Here is a 20,702-nt window from a genome sequence, read left to right as displayed (position 1 = left end):
AAAATTCGAAAACGACCGCAAAAAGGCAAACGTGAATTTATCACGCCTCAAGGTGACCTAAATTACCAATGAGGTCCATTTTAAGGCAAACTGACTCAATTCAAGCCCAAACAGGCGCTTATTTTGTCAGACATAAGACCGTCGCAAAAGGCAAAATTCCAATTTTGCCCACAAGCATCCAACGAAGGTCCTTAAATGGCAAATACGGGTTTTCCCAACTACAATGCAATCTAGTGGGACCCACTACCCAAGCAAATAAACTTGGCATTGTGAAATGAGACGGTTTCTCGCCTCACTCACTTTTTTCGAGCATAGGGAGCGGGAATGGGGACCAAAATGCAAACTAAAGGCACCCCTATACTCCTAACTAGGTTTCTAACCTAATGCAAGCATCAATTTCACTAGAATGGGCTCAATCAAAAACGCCCAATTCGATTTTTAGGGCAAAATTCGCCCTAATTCAATCAAGCTAAAGATCAACAAAATTGAATGGATTCAAGAGGAAATACATACCTTGAGAAGACATTGTTGATGATGGCACGAGTGGAAGCTAGCAAAGGTCCTTCAAATGGCGATTTTTGCGGGTTTTTGTGTCGAAAATGAAGAAGACGAAGTGAATGATATGCGGCCTGAACTCGCGTCTTTTACAGAAAATAGGGAAGCCCCCTGGTTCGCCAGGTGGCTCGCGCCTAAACCAGGCCTACCCTTTGCTCTTTCAGCGGATTTTGGGCTTTAGCCCAATTTCCCGTGACAAACGTCAAACTTTCATTTGACGATATTAAAGGTCGTCATTTTTCTCAAAAACAAATAGTGAAAATTCAAATTCACTATTTTCGAATGCTCTAAACGACGGCACATAAACCGTCCCTCCAATCGAATAGTGAAAATTTAAATTCACTATTTTCGAGACTTTTCAAGCAAACGGCGATCAAAACCGCCAATTTCAAAAATAATGGCGAAAATTCAAAAACCGCTATTTCTCCAAATTTTAAGCGACGGCAATTAAAACCGTCATTTTCAAGATAATAGCTGGAAAATTGGATTCCACTATTTTCACCACATATGTCAATGGCGGCACATAAACCATCACTTCAATTAATAGTGAAGATTCCAAATTCACTATTTCCATCAAATGTCAACGGCGGCACATAAACCGTCACTTCAATTAACAGTGAAGATTCCAAATTCACTATTTCCACACCTGTCAACGGCGGCATATAAACCGTCACTTCAAAACGTAATAGCAAACTCAAAATTGCTATTTTCCTTCAAAATTCAAACAAACGACGATCAAAACCACCACTTCAAGTTCAAAGAAGGACGACGAATGGTGAAGATGCCAAATTCACTATTCTTTCAAATACCAGCAGGGGGCTTCCTCGCGGAACCCGCTCATTCCAAAAACAGTGATAGTGAAAATCCATACTCACTATTCCCACAGCGGCATCACGAGTTCGCTACTTTCAAAACAAGCCCATTCGACGCGGCTACTCCCATGGTCCATTAACCGACCTTACCTTGGCTGGCGATCCTTTGTCCGCAAGCATTCAAGGACAGATCCCGAAGATGCCTCGGGTACATTTCCTTATCATTGGCTGGCGAGCCTTTGTCCGCAAGCATTCAAGGACAGATCCCGAAGATGCCTCGGGTACATTTTCTTGTCGTGGCTGGCGAGCCTTTGTCCGCAAACATCCAAGGACAGATCTCGAAGATGCCTCGGGTACATTTCCTAACAATGGCTGGCGAGCCTTTGTCCGTAAGCACATCAATGACACATCCCAAAGATGCCTCGGGTAGATTTCCTTACCATGGCTGGCGAGCCTTTGTCCGCAACCTTTCAAGGACAGATCCGGAAGATGCCTCGGGTACATTTCCTTACAATGGCTGGCGAGCCTTTGTCCGCAAGCACATCAAGGACATATCCCGAAGATGCCTCGGGTACATTTCCTTACAATGGCTGGCGAGCCTTTGTCCGCAACCTTTCAAGAACAGATCCCGAAGATGCCTCGGGTACATTTCCTTATCACAGCTGGCGAGCCTTTATCCGCAAACGTGCAAGGACATATCCGAAGATGCCTCAGGTATGACTCCTTTCTATGGCTGGCGAGCCTTTGTACGTAGTCTAACAGACTTTAAACGACCCGCACGGACAGTCGATAGACTCTAAACTGTTCCCGACGACAGGTCCTTGACTCGTACCCTCGAGTCGCCTTGGCGTCGCCCTTCCCGACGGCAGGTCCTTGGCCCGAATCCTTTTGCGCCGCCTCGACGTCGCTTGTGTCTCCAGGTTGTAATCTTCGATTGACCTGGGGGCTCTACTTTGACTTTCGCCCTGTCCAAGCCTCAGTCAAAGTGGGGGCTCTGGAGATACCCAGTATCTGCTGAGACTCCAACAAACACCCGATGATTATCGGACTACAACATGTTTTGGAATCGCGGCGTTTGATCGACAGTTTGTGCACAACTTTACGTCGGAAGACTTAAAACAATTTCGAAAATAAAACATTTCAAAACATTTTAAAAATTCCTGGAGTGTTTAATGCACGACGACGGGGTCACAATGACACTAACTAGAGTCAAAACCGACACCGGACAAAAAACCGACTCAAAAATTCATATCCCGACTCCAACAACGAATCAGACCGAGTCAAACACAAAAAACAAAACATTTCAAACCTTCTACCTTAAGTTTTCCCGGATTCATGTTGGTCAAGTACCAAACATGTGACTACAAAACCTAGGATAGAACAAATCATGATTGCGTTTATTGTGAAAGTGACAACACAGCTCGAAGACCCGCGAAGTGGCTCGCGCCTCTTTGAGCAGCCCAGGTGGCCACGTCGCTCAAAACTCACACAACCACTCATTCTCCTATAAATACCCCTCAAATGCCACCCATTTGAGAGTTACGCGAGTGTCCGCCCCCTCTTTTCTCCCTTAAAATTCTCGACTCGACTTCTAAAGTCACAATCCGACGCGTATTTACGACCTACCGATCGTAAACACGAGCCTTACACATTGTTTGGTACCGTCATCGTGCATTAAATCACTTGACCGACCACTTCGACCACTACACCATCACTAAACTTTTAAAACACTCTTTTACTTACCAAAACGGTTTTAAACCGAGGTTTTTCCGATCAAACCAGTTGTTACACTTACGTCGGTCACTCGCCATAACCAAACATGTAAGTATGAGGGTGTAAAAATCCTCTTTTGTTATGTTTTCATTTGTTTCATGACTCTAACATGATAAAACATGCATAACATGAACCAAAACATGGAATAAACGAGCCAAAACTGATTTTTGGTCTGAGGCAGAAGCCCCTTAGGTCGCCAACTAGCTCGTGCCTAAATGGGGTATTCAGACCAGAAATCAACCGTGTTTGTTCTCGTCATTTCCCTTAACCCATTTTTCATATTTGTAATCGGTTTTCACCATTTCAAGTATTTTCGAACCTTTGTTGTTTTAGTTCACATGTTTTAACCATAAAGCATTTTTCACCCTTGGTTCTTCATACCATGACGGTTAAATTCGTGTTTCGGTGATAATATTTGGTTAATGACATTTAGAAGGTATTTTAAAGCCTTTTATTTCATTTCTTTACATTTTCAAACAAACATATTAGTCACCAACACAAATTCATCCTTGATTCTACATACCATGCCGGATTTTAACCTGGGTACGATGATGAGTACCGACTAATAACATTCAAATGAACTTAAAACAATTAGTCCATAATAATTTTCAAAACTATTCATGTCAAGTTTGTCAAACCGAACCCGACATCGAATATTATCAAATAATGATGATTATTCGAGTCTAGTTCTTCAAATCAACAAATACGGTCTAAACGACCCCTTCAAATCAAACCGGGTTCAAATACCCATTTTCAACACGTTTTATAACGTTTTCTAAAAGGTCAGAACATGGCACATAAACCGTGGGCTAACCCGCGCCTAAACAGGCTCTCCATTTCTCATTTTCAAAACCAGAGGGAGGCCCCTTACACCGCCGGCTGGCTCGCGCCTCATATAGCCGTCTGGTACAAGGCCTGTTCCCTTCCAGCATTAGTCTAGGACGATCCAGACTCCGGTTAACCCGGATATAGGACGGATCAGACGACTATTCAAACCATATTTTCAAAATGCCTTACTAAGACAAATGGATCATGTTATGCACCCTAAACCTAATACGATAAATGGATGTTTAATTTCCGTCTTGCATGTAAATCAATCATTAATCCAACTCGACATCTTATACTTGATCCTTGGATTAAATCAAATGACTTACAAAGCTCTCACATGTTAGGTTTAAATTATTGGATGCGCATTCATGCATTTAAACCGTTCTATCAACTTTTGCATTCAACCAACCAAGATCGATCAGTAGAGGCCGCTAAACGCAGGGGGGATTGGGTGTCTGATTAAAGGGCTTCCCAATACGTACCTTCACCTCTTACTCAGAAACTTTGGATAGTGGACGACCTTATCCAGGGCGTACGAGAGTCATTCTAGAGATAGGATGCTAAAGAGGGACGATTTCCTTATCTTTAGTACCTATGTCAAACGCTGCTTTGTGCTTCGATTTGACCGAGGTATAAAGTGGAATTCGAACGGGTTCTAGGCATCCCACAAATGCTTTGTGGCGACTCCGAACATCCCTGGATCGCGTCTAGACCCTTACCGAGACGAAACCGACCGATCTAAAACGATCCGGTCGAAAGCATTTTTACGCCGCCGAGCGTGGCTTTCAAAAAGACCGTTGTATATCCATAGATCGAAGTGGGCTTGCAGGTGGGCCATGTCCACAAATAGCCATGATTAAATATCTTTTATCACATAAAATAATATAACCAAAACCCACTACTACCTCCTCCAATTCGGTCCATGTCACATAAAATGGACTACCATTTTATTTTGTCAATTTGTCATTTGTCACACAATATGTCACATGTAGTATGTTACATGTTATTAATTAATTTAATGCATATTTATCAAATAAATATCATTTTATAAATTAATTAATTTACATACAACGAATTGACTAGTGATTCTTGATCACATAAATAAAATGGGTCATATAATTATAATTCACAACATATTGTAATTATAATTAACCATTCATTCTTTTCACAATTGTTTCACAAACAATAATCAATTTTAGTAATAAAGTATTTCAAATACTAAAATAAATCTTATTTAATCCCATTACAATAAGATATTAATATTCTCTCTCACAATTGAATTGTTCAATTTTAAGGAATTGATTAACTTGTATCGTCATACAATTAATCAACTTTACTGATAAGGGCATCATCCTTTAGGTGTGACCTTAAGAGATCAACTGACCACCACCGTCCTACGACAGTAACGTCAAACTCAAGCAAGCCAATCGTTACCGATTAATGTTGATCAGTTGACTATTTAATTTATCATCCCTTTCGTATTCTTAATATGAGATTTGATTATGATATTTAAATCATGTGATCTCACTATTGTTGAGGACACATATTCCAACAATCTCCCACTTGTTCGAGACAAGTGTGCGTCACCAATTCTCTTGTCCTATAATAATCTCCCACTCAATGCAAGGTGTCTCGCAGGTCGTACTTCCATTTGATCATATCTTGAATGATTTCCTCGATCTGGAGAGTAACTGTCTGACCGGAATTATCTACCATAGATACTTTCCGAGCGTGGCCATGCATTTCATTTTCACTACTCCTCGAGTGGCCTTGAGATTTCAAACAACCCTGACAAGGGGGTGGACAATTCCTATCGCACTATTCCCTTTGTTTAGCCACAGTTCATCATAACCCAAAATATACCCATTTGACCTCAATTACGACAGTCGTAGAGCATAAATCAAAGTCAATCAGAAATTTGTGCCAACTTGGGCGAATAGTCTCTAGTCAAAAGAATTGACTCATAAGAATACTATAGTAGCTCTTGCCACTAGTCATCCCGTATGACTCTATGTCACTTGAACTTGCCATCAATCGCATCACACTCTAGTCACTTCGAGACGTCACCTCATATAAGTAACTAGGGGCGAATACTATGTCAATCCAGTTCACTTTAATGGGGTTCAATTTGTCTCTACAACCCATTTGGATATAACAAGGTAACGGGTGAGTTTAATAAAACTCAAACGATAAATGCGATTATCATATATGAATAGTCAATACGCTATTACTACTTCATATCTTATAATCGTTAGTGTACCTTTTACACTAGTCGAAATGCAATAAAAGCTTGGCAAGTGGATATACCATATATCCATATATTCCAACTTTATCAATTGTTATTTCTTTCTATTCAATGTTATTTCTAATAACTTGAATTTATCTCCAAGTATTTGTCTAGTCTTCTTACTAGACTTGGGCTCTTTAACTTGAAAGATGCTCCCACTGTTATCGCATAACTTGTGATAAAGTCATTTATAGAGGGATTCACCCTTAATCCCTATCTTAACCAACTTATCACAATTTACTTAGATTCTGTTTGTAGAATTTGCAATGTACGAAACCAAAACACTTTTCTAGTCTTTACCTCTTAAGTCAATAAAATCAAGCCAGGATTTCGACAAATCCTTTTCAGTTTGGAAACTAAAGTTAGTGCAACCCTTCAACACATAACTTGTTCTTTAAGGCTTTCACAAGACCATCTTATGAATTAACCTGTTATTGACTTATTATGCTCCTAGCATATACTTCATCACGGCGTGTGCGTCTGTTGGCATACATGATCATTCTAATGGCGAAAATATTAGCAAATCATTTCATGTGATCAACAACTTAATAGGTTTAGTGAATGACCATGACTCCATCATAGTAATTCCACTTTCATCACCCTGAATAACCTATTCAATCTTGTTGATTTTAAACAGATTTGAAGGATCTTATCATCATAAGATACCAAACTCTATGCCAATATTATCTCACATAGATTCAGAAATTTTAGAATATATCGTACCTTTTCCTAGTCTCCCAATCACTCTTTCACAGAAGAGAGCATTAGTACATTATTCTCAATAAGTAATATGTCTTCAACATTTAAGACATGGAAAAATAATTCTTGCTCCCACTTAACTTCATGTATAATAATGATTCTTCAATCATGTGAATGATACCATTCTCTATTATCACATGAACGAAAAGTATAATCCTTTTATGCTTGCTTAAGACCATTCTGGGATCACTTAAGAAATCTACGCATAATATGTTAAGATTCTTAGATCTTTATCTAAGATTTTGTGTTCTAAACACATTCCTTTTCTAAATTCCCATTTTAGAAAAATGAATCTTTATTATCATTTGCCATTCTTCATTAAAATGAATTGTAGCAATTCCTAACATTATTTATCTTGATCAACATCTTCATGTCGATCTATGCTTTTAAGTACTCTAAAGCTCTATTCACTTTAAGGAGACCCCCGCCTTTAAGTAAATCTACTCTTTGAGTAACAATCTTTGGATTGTAATGCTATGGCTCGTATGTAACAAAGTCGATTTAGGACAATATCATTACTTTCGCAAAGCAATATTTTAACAACAAGACATGTGTGCTAAACTTCCCCTGAACTATACTCCCACTCTATCTTTATAGATTATAGTTTCATTACTTTCACAAAGTAACACATTAACTATAAGACATGTTTGTGACGATCTAATCTACTCCCACTCTATCTCTTAGAAATACCTCTATCTTCTTAAGAGATAGCTTTGTGAGTTACAAACATATGTGATGAATTAATTTGGATGTTTGTCTAGACTAACATATTAGCACATAAAAATACCATCTCTATCATGGCAGTTTGATTCATGTCATATGCATGTCTGATCCATGTGATTTGTTAAATAGACTCTCTATTTCAGGTAGCTCATAGTTGACCATCCGTTTTAGAATTACGTATCCATTTTGGATTGAAAATTCCCAAAATTGAGTTCGACAACTCAAACCGACTCATATTAGTTTGATCTTATGGGTAGTGACACTAAGTCATAATCCATTTTTTGAATAAATCAAATTCATTACTTAGATCTTTGCCACCACGATCGGATCGTAATGCTTTAGTAATTTGTTTAATTGGTTCTCTACGTCATTTAGAAATACCTTTAAATTTCTCAAATACTTCACTTTATATTTGATTAAGTAAATATACTCATATCTATTTAAATCATCGGTAAAAGTGACGAAGTAGTCATAAATTCCCCTTGCGGTGATGCTCATTAGAACACATACATCGGCATGTATTAGTCTCAACAAATCACTTGCTTGTGTCCCTTTACCACCAAAGGAAGTACAAATCATATTGCGAAGTAGACAAGATTCGCATATTCCATATGATTGAAAATCAAATGGTTCATTAAATCAAGTCGACACTAGCTTTCAATGCGTTTCTCATTTATGTAACCTAATCGAAAAAGCCAAATGTGCAAATCACTTGGATTATTAATTATGAGTCTTTTGGTTTGTATGTTATAGATATCTTTAGTTGAGTTGGAAGTGTCTAAAACATGAATACCATTAAGAGAATTGACTTGGCTCCTAGCCATGTCAATTTTCAAACAAAATACAACGATTGTTTTTTATGGCAAAATATGAATCCTTCCGTGTCTAACATGAAATAATGTTTTAGATAAAATGGGTACATAATCACCATTATGTAGATTACAACTCAAAGCTAATAACTAAAACAAGTACATAAGTCCCTCTTTAAGTGGCGGCTACCCTAGCTCAATTTCCTTGTTTGAGATTTATATCACTCTTGTTTAGCTTTTCCACATTTCCAAGCCCCTGTATACAATTACAAAAGTGAAAACCACAACCGGTATCCCAACCCATGTTGAGGTGGATGTATAATTTATATTAATAACAACGATTTGATATCTCCCAAATACTTTGGGCAATTTCGTTTCCAATGGCCCATGACATTACAATAATGACATTCTTCATAAGATTGGGCACCCTTCTTGGTCTTGGTTGTGGTAGTCTCAATATCTATTTCCAATTCATTATCAGGTTTAGGTTTCTCACCCATCTTTGCCTTTCCTTTATTAATACCATTACTCCTTTTAGTTGTGTGGAGTCTATTGATCGAAAATACGAAAGAGGGGGGGGGGGGGGAGGGGGGGGGGATTGAGTATTAAAAATCTAACCCTACTTTTTCGAAATATATGATAAATAATTAATTACTTGATTTTATGAGTTAAAATCAACTAAATAATTATTTCAAGCAATATAAAAATAACGAAAACAATAAAAAGAGAGAGACACAAGATTTTGAAGTGGTTCAGTTTCACAAGTCGAAACCTACGTCCACTATTCTCGATTAATAATTTTTAGTACCTTTCTACAGATTATAAAAATTATCAATCCACTCGTATAATCAACACTATGATTATAACTCAGATTGAGTATCGCTAAATACTATAGTTTTGTTTCTTACGTTAATAAGAAAAGTACAACGATAAATACTAATCTCACGTTAATGAGTGAGTATAATAACCTTGTGTACTTAGTAGCCTATAACGATTTTTCTTTGAGTGATTGACAAATTTGATGCGCAACTTTTGTTTAAGCAATAGATAATGAAAATGAAAGTACAAGAATATTTTTGCTTAAAAATATTTTTCCAAAAGTCTCTTTAAATGTTGAATGAGGAAAAGTATTTATAGGTTAGAGATCTAGGGTTTCTAGGTGTGAAAACCCTAGACGACTTGTGCAACAAGTCGACGGCATTCTAGATCCTTCTTGGTTGTGATAGGATGAACACGGTTCTCTAGAACCTTCCGTGTGCTTTGGCCGAACCCTGGGGTTTCCTTGGGTCCAATTCGGCCTCCACTAGCCCACAACAAATCGAGATAGAATTTAAATTTAACCCTTGGTTGCATGACGACATACATATCGTATTACAAACCAATAGTTCATTCAATTTAAATTCTAATTAAATAATTCCAATTATATAAATACTCAATCATTTTTATAAAACATTCAAAAATATATTTTCCAAAAATCAACGCACCATTTTTGTCTAGCAGTAAAGTTATAGTTGTGAGGTCATAACTTTACTAACATTTATCAAACAAAGTAAAACCATTACCGGATGACGACCTATACTATCTAATCTTCGGAAGATCTTCAGTACACGAATCGTCTCTTCAGAAGTCTCTCATCTTGAGTCTCGTGATTGGTTTCTGATCTTGATCTTGCTTGAATACAACGATCAAGTGTTCTTTGAAGTTGTACCTTCTTGGTCCTAACTTCAAGCTTGCATCTTCGAAGTTGTACCTCCTTGGTCCAAACTTCAAGCTTGCGTCTTTGTAATTGTTCCTTTCTATAATAAGACTTGAGCACACAATTACACGCATATATTTATAATATTAAGTCCACATACAAATCATTATTGTCATTATAAAAACAATTAATTAGGAATAAAGGTCCAACAAATTCCCCCTTTTTGATGATGAAAAGTCTCCTATGATTTGTGTCTAAGTCTAGTTCCCCCTCAACACAATACTTCCTAAATTATAGAACAGTTGAGCACAGAAACTAAGAATCTTTTCAAAGTTATAAATATTGAACGCCTTGAGAGAATCAACTTGAGACGGTCGCAAATCATAAGAACAATTCCCCTCTTGGCATCATTGAAAAGACGAGAACAGACATAAAACAACTAGAATAATATATCATGAGACAAGAAATAATCATGAAAAACATATTATATTAAACGGAATCTAGTTCTTAATTAGCATAACAATATCCAAAACCTGCAATCACACAAGAAATAAAATGCGGAATTGAAAAAGCTAATGTCCATAAGTGTGGACTTTTATTGTGAGCAAAGGAATTGGAAAACTAAGGCTAGGTTGGAAATTGTGGCGGGTTTGGGGCGAGGTAATCACGGGCTATGTGGACTCGGTGGACGAGGCATCGAACGGGTCTGATATTCCAAGTCCTCAAGTCGAGCATGACAGTGATCAAGGACCGCGGCTTGAGCAGCTAAGCGAGCATCAAAATTAATAATCTTTAAAGTCATAGCTTTGACTGCTTCATATATTATATGCATCTCAAACCTCATTTCCTTTCCTGATTGCAATAGCTCATCCCCATACTTTACCATACTATCCATTCCTTCCCTCATACGAGTAGATTCGGAGTGTACTGTGTGCGCACGGCCGCCTTTTGAGCGTGGTCGACTTGCGTGTCTAACCGCGACAACATGGTGTATAATCGCGCCGGGCTAACACTACTCGGTCCACTAGAATCAACTCTCCTCTCCTTTGCAATGAGATCAAACAACTCACATAATTTCTTGTCTTGCTCATTAATTCTTCCAAGAACAGAAGTAAAATTTGATTCCATCTTAGAATCCAACATCTCTAAATTCATATTACTTTTACCTCCTTTTTCTCCTTCTTTAGAGTCAAAACACAATTCCGAGCCATGAATAGCAAGCTTCATATATTTTAAATAAAGATCATTCATCTCATCACTTCCAATAACTCCATAACTATGCTTCCCAATAACTTCTTTCTTCTCTAAGAAATCCAATTTCCATAAGGCAACCTCAAAGTAGAAGCTAGATCATCCATCTTAGCCGTTACACTAGCTTGTATAATTTCGATTCCCTCTCTAGGAACTCGACCCAAGTCGCAAAAATCACCAATTGAGACATGTATAGACGTCTCATTAACCACAGCAAGTAAATTTCCTTCCTTAAATTGAACAGTAGCATAAAATTTATATACCTCAATAGGAAAAGATGGACCGATTCACAACAATATTCTCCCAACCTTGATCTTTGAGAAAATTCCTAAAGAACCCAAGTGCTTTATATTGCTTTAACCAATCAACCGAATATACTCATCCTGCGTGAATGCGATATTGAGCAACTTGATTGATATTCCTTCGTTCTACTTGAGTTAATCGAAGATTATTCAGTCCAGTGTTAGTGTAATCATCCATATGCTGTGCGTAAAGAACATGTGAAGAACCATCTTGAAGTATATAGCTCTCAGTTTTCGAGCTTACCTCAGTTTCCGAAACCAATTTTCCCTTACCTTTAATCAACCTTCTCTTCTTGCTAATTATAGGTAATGTAATCCCCCTATAAATCTAGTGCAAAACAGTGGCGGAATCACTGTCGAACGGGATTAATAACACAATGATAAAAGTCTAACTGATAAAAATTGAGAATATAAAATTCTCAATTATGAAGTTTTGCAAAGCTCGGTCAAATACAAATGCCACTTTCCTAGAAAAAGGGCTAAAACAAAAATCCTCAAAGTGTTCAACTGAAAACATAAAGAAGAACAGGGTAGGATCTTGAGGACTACTCGCTAGCTCTCACACCGATATCCCATCCATAAGAATACCTGTCATGTTATAAACATACCCATAGATCGATGGGGAGTAACTAGACGTTCTCCCAGCCATGTTACACAATATAAATGGTATAGAAGAAATAATATATCAAAATAGATTGAAGTATTATAACAAACGTAATTAAAATATGATATCAAAATTACGATCGGAACAAAAATCGTCTTTGCATGCTTAACAAAGAAAATTCCTCAAACAAAGAATGGAAATAATATAGTTCAGACTTAGATTTTAACATGCTGGCAATCGCTAAAAACCGTAGACCCCTGCTCAGCCTACCATGTGCTAATTGTTGGGGACCCCGCTCGGTCAACCCACTAGTCACAAACCATAACGGAACCCTGCTCAGCCCCGGTCTAAGTACATGTACATGACTCTACGACAATCTGTACCAACGGAACCCTGCTCAGCCCCGGGGTAACAAATCAAATGGTGGTAAGAAAATAGTATACCTCAGTTTATTATTCCTTGCCTTCCCTCCAAATATTCCAAACTCAAAAATACCCAAAAGGTAGTATCTTATTTCAAGGTTTGTAAGTAAACTACTCTTTTATTATCTCGAGTGAAAACTTTTAACTGTATAATTATAAGGTATAAAATGATTTCGAAGTTTACATATGATAAAGCTACTGCTTTATACTTTAAATCAAGTCTAAATGAAAGTACTTTATGAAGATATGTATTATTTAGGCCTTTATTGAGACTTAGTCATAAAAACAGTTTTACAAAACAGAACAGCCTTACAGTAAAATTCATAATTAAATATATAAAAATAGAAATGATGCAAGGTCAATTTTCATGGTTTCCAGAAGGTTTTAGCTACAACTTTTATTCTTTGATAAACTTGTAATGACGAAAGTAGTAGGGGTATATAAATTGATTTGCAGAATCAGTCATAAAATGATAACCAGAATGTCTTAATTTATAAATCGACTTTTAGAATATATTTTGAGGTAAATTAAAATTTTACAGGATACTAGACATCCTAAAGTTTATTCATGAAATATATAAGCTTATGTTTCGAAGGATAAATATGTTTTTCAAATTAAACTTTGAGCTAAAGACAGAATTGTTGTATTCTGGATAGATGTTCACAAATATTTTCTTCTGATCAAACCACACGTCCAAATGTTATGAAATTTTTTGTGTAGATCCTAGTCTTGAAAATAACAGGACTTTATTCACAACATTTTTAATTATTCGAAATATAAACAGGGGATATAAATTTTACAAACAGACTGTCAGAATCGTTTATCAACAAATTTCGGTTTTGACTAAAACTTCCAATTTACTTTAAATTACGAAATGAAGGTTTCGAGGGCTAAAAATTTAACACAACCGTAATATATAATGTCTCAGCCTTATATTAAAATTTCATAAATTGTTAATTTAGTATAAGTATTTTAAAACTAATTAAAACAGCCCAAGTATACTATATTTGCAAGAATTGCAACAATAATGTAAAATACGAAATAAATACTTTAAATGCAAAACAATTACTATAAAAATTCATGGTGACTTATAATATGTCAAATGTTCCAGAAAAGTAATTTATAGCCATTTTACTCATAATTTCGAAATTAGTTATTATCAATTTATAGTCCAAATTATTAGTAAGTCCTCTAAATGTCAAAGTTCTTAATACAAGCAACTACAACAAATATATGGTAACACCGAGTAACGTCCTTTGTTACCTTAGTTGTCAAGGTCCGAGTCGATTAAATACTCGTCTTCTTCAGAGTCTTCTTGATAACCTATAAAATAAAAACACATATGGTATATTGCACCATATGTCACGATTAAGTATATGAAATAAAACTATGATGACTATAAAACTACCTTGACTATTATTATTACTATTCTTACCAAAGAAGAAGAGATTACCAATAACAATTAGAGTTTTGAAGGAAAGGAATAGGATGAATTCTCTTGATATGTTTCTCCTAAATTATGGTGGAAAACAAGCTTGTAAACTAGTAAAAAGAGTAGGAGAATTGATTCAAATTGCAAGAGCTTTGAAGTATGAATTGTAGTAGTTTGTAGTAAGAAATGAAGAGGAAAATGGAGTCCTTAAATAGAGCAAGTGACCAGCCAAAGCAAGGCACAATTATTGGTAAATTCCACCCAAAAATAAAATAAGGAAGCTATGAAGAAAAGGGGCCGAACTATGGTATAGATTAGGGTTGTTTTTGCAATAAAATAAAATGTAGGAGGCAAGCTAGATGGCCTCTAAAATCTGGTGGGTGTATTATGTAGGGGTCACTTTGATCTTATAATATATGTATAAGACAATTACAAAATATTACGGGTTTGACGGAATTAAATTCCGAGTCAAAATGGATAAATTACGCATCAAGAGCGAACACCGATTATAAAACGAATTTAATTAAATCAAATCCGTACTTGAAGGATTAAAATTACATCTCATAATTTAAAAGTGAATAAATGAGATTAGAAAATTTGCGGGTGTTACAACCTCCCCCACTAAGAAAAAGTTTCGTCCCCGAAACTTGAAAGGAGTTAAAGAGTGTTGATAGGGAAACGAGATTACCTTAATCGAAGAGGTGAGGGTGCTTAATGCGCATAGAAGATTCGGTCTCCCAAGTCTCCTCCTCGAAGCGGTTGCAACGCTGAGAGAACCTTCACTAAAGGCACCACTTTATTCCTAAGGCGTTTTCCTTCCTATCGGTTATCCGGATCGGTCTCTCCTCATAGGTCGGGTGTCTGGTTCGATCTCTAAAACTTCGGTTCGATCACATGCGCGGGGTCACTTACGTACTTCCTCAGCTGGGATACATGGAACACGTCGTGAGTCTTACCCATCGAAGCGGGTAGCTTGAGCTTGTAAGCCACTTCGCCAACTCTCTCAACGATCGGATATGGTCCTATGAACTTAGGACTAAGCTTGCCTTTAATTCCAAACCGTTTCACTCCTTTCATTGGAGACACCCTCAGGAAAACCAAATCACTAACCTCGAACTCCAAAGGTCGACGGCGAACATCGGCATAAGACTTCTGACGATCCTGGGCAGCTTTCATACGGGACTGGATCAACTGAACTCGATCGATAGTGGCAGCAATCACATCTGGTCCAAGGGCCAACACATCTCCAGGTTCATCCCAACACACAGGGCTACGGCAACGACGTCCGTAAAGAGCCTCAAAAGGAGCCATCTTGATTGAAGCGTGATAACTGTTGTTATATGAAAACTCAACCAAAGGTAGATGTCTCTCCCAGTTTCCCTGAAAATCCAAAGCGCAGGCACGGAGCATATCCTCCAAGGTTTGGATTGTTCTCTCGGATTGACCATCAGTAGCAGCATGAAAAGCAGTGCTCATCAGCAACCGGGTACCTAAAGCCTTCTGCAGAGCCTTCCAGAACTTAGAACAAAACCTCGGATCACGATCGGATACTATCTCCAAGGGAACACCATGATGTCGTACCACCTCGGCAACGTAGGTCTCAGCAAGCCGCTCCAAACTCCAAGTATCGCGAATCGGGATGAAGCGAGCACTCTTGGTTAAACGATCCACCACAACCCAAATACCATTCCTACCAGATACAGTCCTCGGTAGGGCCATTACGAAATCCATAGCCACACACTGCCATTTCCATTCGGGAATTGGTAGTGGTTGCAACAAACCTCCAGGTCTCTTATGCTCAAACTTGACACGTTGACAAGTCATGCATCTACTCACATAAGCAGCAGTCTCATCTCTCATATGCGGCCACCAGAAGTGAAGCCTTAGGTCCTTGTACATCTTGTCGCCACCAGGATGCACTGAGAAAGGAGTTTTATGAGCCTCATCGAAAATCTTCTTTCTCAAATCATCATCCTTGGGTACAACCCAACGACCCTTAAACTTCAAAGCTCCACTGGAGTCATTAGCAAAGTCGATGACTTTCCCAAGACCCATCTTCACACGGATCTCAAAGAACAAAAGAGTCAACCAACCGCTTCTCACGGATTTCTGAAAGAGGTCGGTTCACCACCAAGGAGTTAACACAAACGGCGGGATCATTGAGGACCACGCCAATGGACATTTTCTCGAACTCGCGAACCAGAGCTTCGGGTAAAGCAGAGCAAGGGATAAGGGAATGAACATTCTTAGGCTCAAAGCATCAAGCAACAACATTAGCTCTTCCTTCATAGTACAACGACTCCGGATCGTAGTCATTCACCAACTCAATCCAGCGTCTCGCCTTGCGTTCAAATCCTTTTGCGTGAAAATATGACGCAGCTCTTGTGATCGGTGTGAACCTTACACTTCACACCATACAAGTAATGACGCCAAATCTTAAGAGCATGAACCACAGCAGCTAACTCCAAGTCGTGGGTAGGGTAGTTTACTTCGTGAACCTTCAACTGCCTAGATGCATAGGCGATCACCTTACCTTCTTGCATTAGCACACAGCCTAACCCATGCTTAGAAGCATCACAGAACACATTGAAGCCAACACCGTCTTCAGGCAAAGTTAGCACAGGTGCAGAAGTAAGACGCTTCTTGAGCTCTTGGAACGCCTTTTCGCAAGCCTCGGACCATAGAAACTTGGATTCTTTTTTTAGAAGTTGAGTCATCGGACGGGCTAACTTGGAAAAATCCTTAACAAACCTTCTATAATAGCCTGCAAGACCCAAGAAACTACGAATCTCACCAACATTAGATGGACTAGACCAATCAGAGATAGCAGAAATCTTTGCAGGATCCACCTTAATTCCTTCCTTCGAGATAACATGGCCAAGAAAAGCTACCTCGGAGAGCCAAAACTCACATTTCGAATACTTTGCATACCACTTCTGCTTCTGCAGGATGCCCAGAACAATCCTCAGATGTTCAACATGTTCGGCTTCAGACTTAGAGTAGACCAGAATATCATCGATGAAGACCACCACACACTTGTCAAGGAATTCTTGGAAGGTACGATTCATCTGATCCATAAACACCGCAGGGGCGTTGGTTAAACCGAAAGGCATAACCTTGAACTCATAGTGACCATACCTTGAGCAAAAGGCGGTCTTATGAATATCGGACTCTCGTACAGGGATCTGATGGTAGCCAGATCTCAGATCGATCTTAGAGAAGACGGAAGCGCCCTTCAACTGATCAAAAAGGTCATCGATACGGGGTAGAGGGTACTTGTTCTTTACTGTAACACGGTTAAGCTCTCGGTAGTCGATGCACAACCGCATAGAACCATCCTTCTTCTTCACAAAGAGGACAGGGGCACCCCAAGCCGAGGAGCTAGGGCGGATAAAGTCCTTCTCGATCATCTCATCCAACTGCTTCCGTAGTTCCTGTAACTCAGCAGGGGCCATACGATACGGGGCTTTAGCAATCGGACCAGTACCAGGCACCAGATCGATAGAGAACTCAACATCTCGCTCGGGAGGAATACCAGGTAAGTCTTCGGGAAAAACATCGGGGTACTCGTTCACGATACGAACCTCCTTAAGCTCAGGTAACTCAGCAGATGAGGAAACAGAGCATAGAAACACTTGACAACCCTTCCTTTGTAGACTCATCGGTTTTGGCGTAAACGATCTTTATACCCTCCCCGACGTCTACCACCATGGTGGGTAACTCGGCTACCGCAGGGACTCTTCAAGGAAATCTTCGATCTCAAAGACGGAAACGAGCGTCATAAAGGGCCACCAATCTATACCAAGGATCACATCGAACTCACCCGGAGGGAAGTCCAAAAGAGTGGTGGGAAAGACCTCACCGGCGATGAGAATAGGCACGTCAACATATGCCTTAACACAAGATATAGCTTCACCAGAAGGTAAAGATATGGGAACGGGCTCAGCAGGAATGGATACCAGGGATGCTTTTTCAGCGAATTTAGAGGATATGACGGATATAGATGCACCGGTGTCAAAAAGAATAAAAGCATGACGTCCGAAACAAGGTACGTACCGGTAATCACATCCGGGTTAGCCTCGGCATCAGCTCGGCTCAAAGACAAATATACGACCTTTACGGCGAGCAAGCACCTCCGTCTTTGCAGTTGTGGCAAAGCAGTTGCAGTCTTAACAATTGATGTACCAAGTATCATTCTTCGGGCATCTGTTAGCTTTATGACCGGTTCATTGCACTTTGCGCATAACAATAGGGTCACCACCACAAGTAAGCCCAGGATGATAAGGGTCACCGCAAGAATAGCAAACGGCATCCTTCTTCACGAAGTCTTTCTTTTCATCAGTCTTCTTCCAAAGGTCGGGAGGTAAAGTGAGGTTTCTTAGGTCCGAGAACCTCCAGGAGATTTATTCCTCTTGGGAGCGAGAATAAGTAGGAGAAGAAAAAGGCCTCTTTCGAGATGGTACATTAACAGGGGCGCCTCCTCCTTGATTCGAGCTAAGGATCTCTCATTTAGCAAGGCGACATTGTAGATCTTCTCTACGGTATCCAGGTCTTTAGGCATCAAATGAGTGACCTCGGCTTTCGACTTCCTGCGATAATAGAAAACCCTTCGGGCCTCATCGGGAGCAGCGACTCCTCGCCAAAGTGCGCAAGACTGTTGAAAAGGTCGGTGAAGTCTTGGGTGATAGGTTTCCTGCTTGCATTCCATGAACTCTTCGATCTTCCGGTGTTTTAGTTCTTCAGGGTAAAATCTTCTCTCAAGCATGGTGACGAATTCGGTCCATCCGAACCCAGGTGCTAGTGCGGCTGCGGAACCAACAATCCTCCACCAATGGTCGGCTTCACCTTGCAGATAATGGACGGCCAGGTTCACCATGTGCTGGTTTGGGACCTCGCAGATTTCAAACTGTCGCTCCATCTGTCTGATCCACAGCCTCAGAGCCTCAGGGTCAATGACACCCTTGAAGAAGGTCAATCTGCTCTTCGCCATCTGTCCGGCAGCTCGGGAAAAACTGAACTCTCGCTGTCCACCGTTTCCTCTACCGCGAGGGGCCAAGTCTTCGATCCTGTTGGTCAGATGATTAAGCGAGTTGACGATCGCTTGGTTGATTCTTTGTCGATCCGGAATCTCTTCCTGTTGACATCCACGTCCACGTCCACGTCCGCGTCCGGCCATCTTAAAAGAACGTTAACACTTAGTCAATGCTAAGCACTGATTTGCAAAAACAGATAAACTAGCATCCAAGTCCTTATTGGTTTCTACCCATCTCTCACTAAATTATTTATTAGGCATAATCCTACAGATCAATGTGTGAGCGTTGGGAGCAGCGATGCTCTGATACCAACTGTAATCCCCCTATAAATCTAGTGCAAAACAGTGGCGGAATCACTGTCGAACGGGATTAATAACACAATGATAAAAGTCTAACTGATAAAAATTGAGAATATAAAATTCTCAATTATGAAGTTTTGCAAAGCTCGGTCAAATACAAATGCCACTTTCCTAGAAAAAGGGCTAAAACAAAAATCCTCAAAGTGTTCAACTGAAAACATAAAGAAGAACAGGGTAGGATCTTCAGACTACTCGCTAGCTCTCACACTGATATCCCATCCATAAGAATACCTGTCATGTTATAAACATAACAGCCACAGTCAGTGGGGAGTAACTAGACGTTCTCCCAGCCATGTTACACAATATAAATGGTATAGAAGAAATAATATATCAAAATAGATTGAAGTATTATAACAAACGTAATTAAAATATGATATCAAAATTACGATCGGAACAAATCGTACTGCATGCTTAACAGCAAAATTCCTCAAACAACAGAATGGAAATAATATAGTTCAGACTTAGATTTTAACATGCTGGCAATACTGCTAAAAACCGTAGACCCTGCTCAGCCTACCATGTGCTAATTGTTGGGGACCCTGCTCAGTCAACCCACTAGTCACAAACCATAACGGAACCCCCTCGCCCCGGTCTAAGTACATGTACATGACTCTACGACAATCTGTACCAACGGAACCCTGCTCAGCCCCGGGGTAACAAATCAAATGGTGGTAAGAAAATAGTATACCTCAGTTTATTATTCCTTGCCTTCCCTCCAAATATTCCAAACTCAAAAATACCCAAAAGGTAGTATCTTATTTCAAGGTTTGTAAGTAAACTACTCTTTTATTATCTCGAGTGAAAACTTTTAACTGTATAATTATAAGGTATAAAATGATTTCGAAGTTTACATATGATAAAGCTACTGCTTTATACTTTAAATCAAGTCTAAATGAAAGTACTTTATGAAGATATGTATTATTTAGGCCTTTATTGAGACTTAGTCATAAAAACAGTTTTACAAAAACAAACTGACCTTACAAGTAAAATTCATAATTAAATATATAAAAATAGAAATGATGCAAGGTCAATTTTCATGGTTTCCAGAAGGTTTTAG

The sequence above is a fragment of the Silene latifolia genome, unplaced genomic scaffold (assembly GCF_048544455.1).
Source record: "Silene latifolia isolate original U9 population unplaced genomic scaffold, ASM4854445v1 scaffold_73, whole genome shotgun sequence".
In the NCBI taxonomy this organism is placed as follows: domain Eukaryota; kingdom Viridiplantae; phylum Streptophyta; class Magnoliopsida; order Caryophyllales; family Caryophyllaceae; genus Silene; species Silene latifolia.
This window is presented reverse-complemented; position numbering follows the sequence as displayed.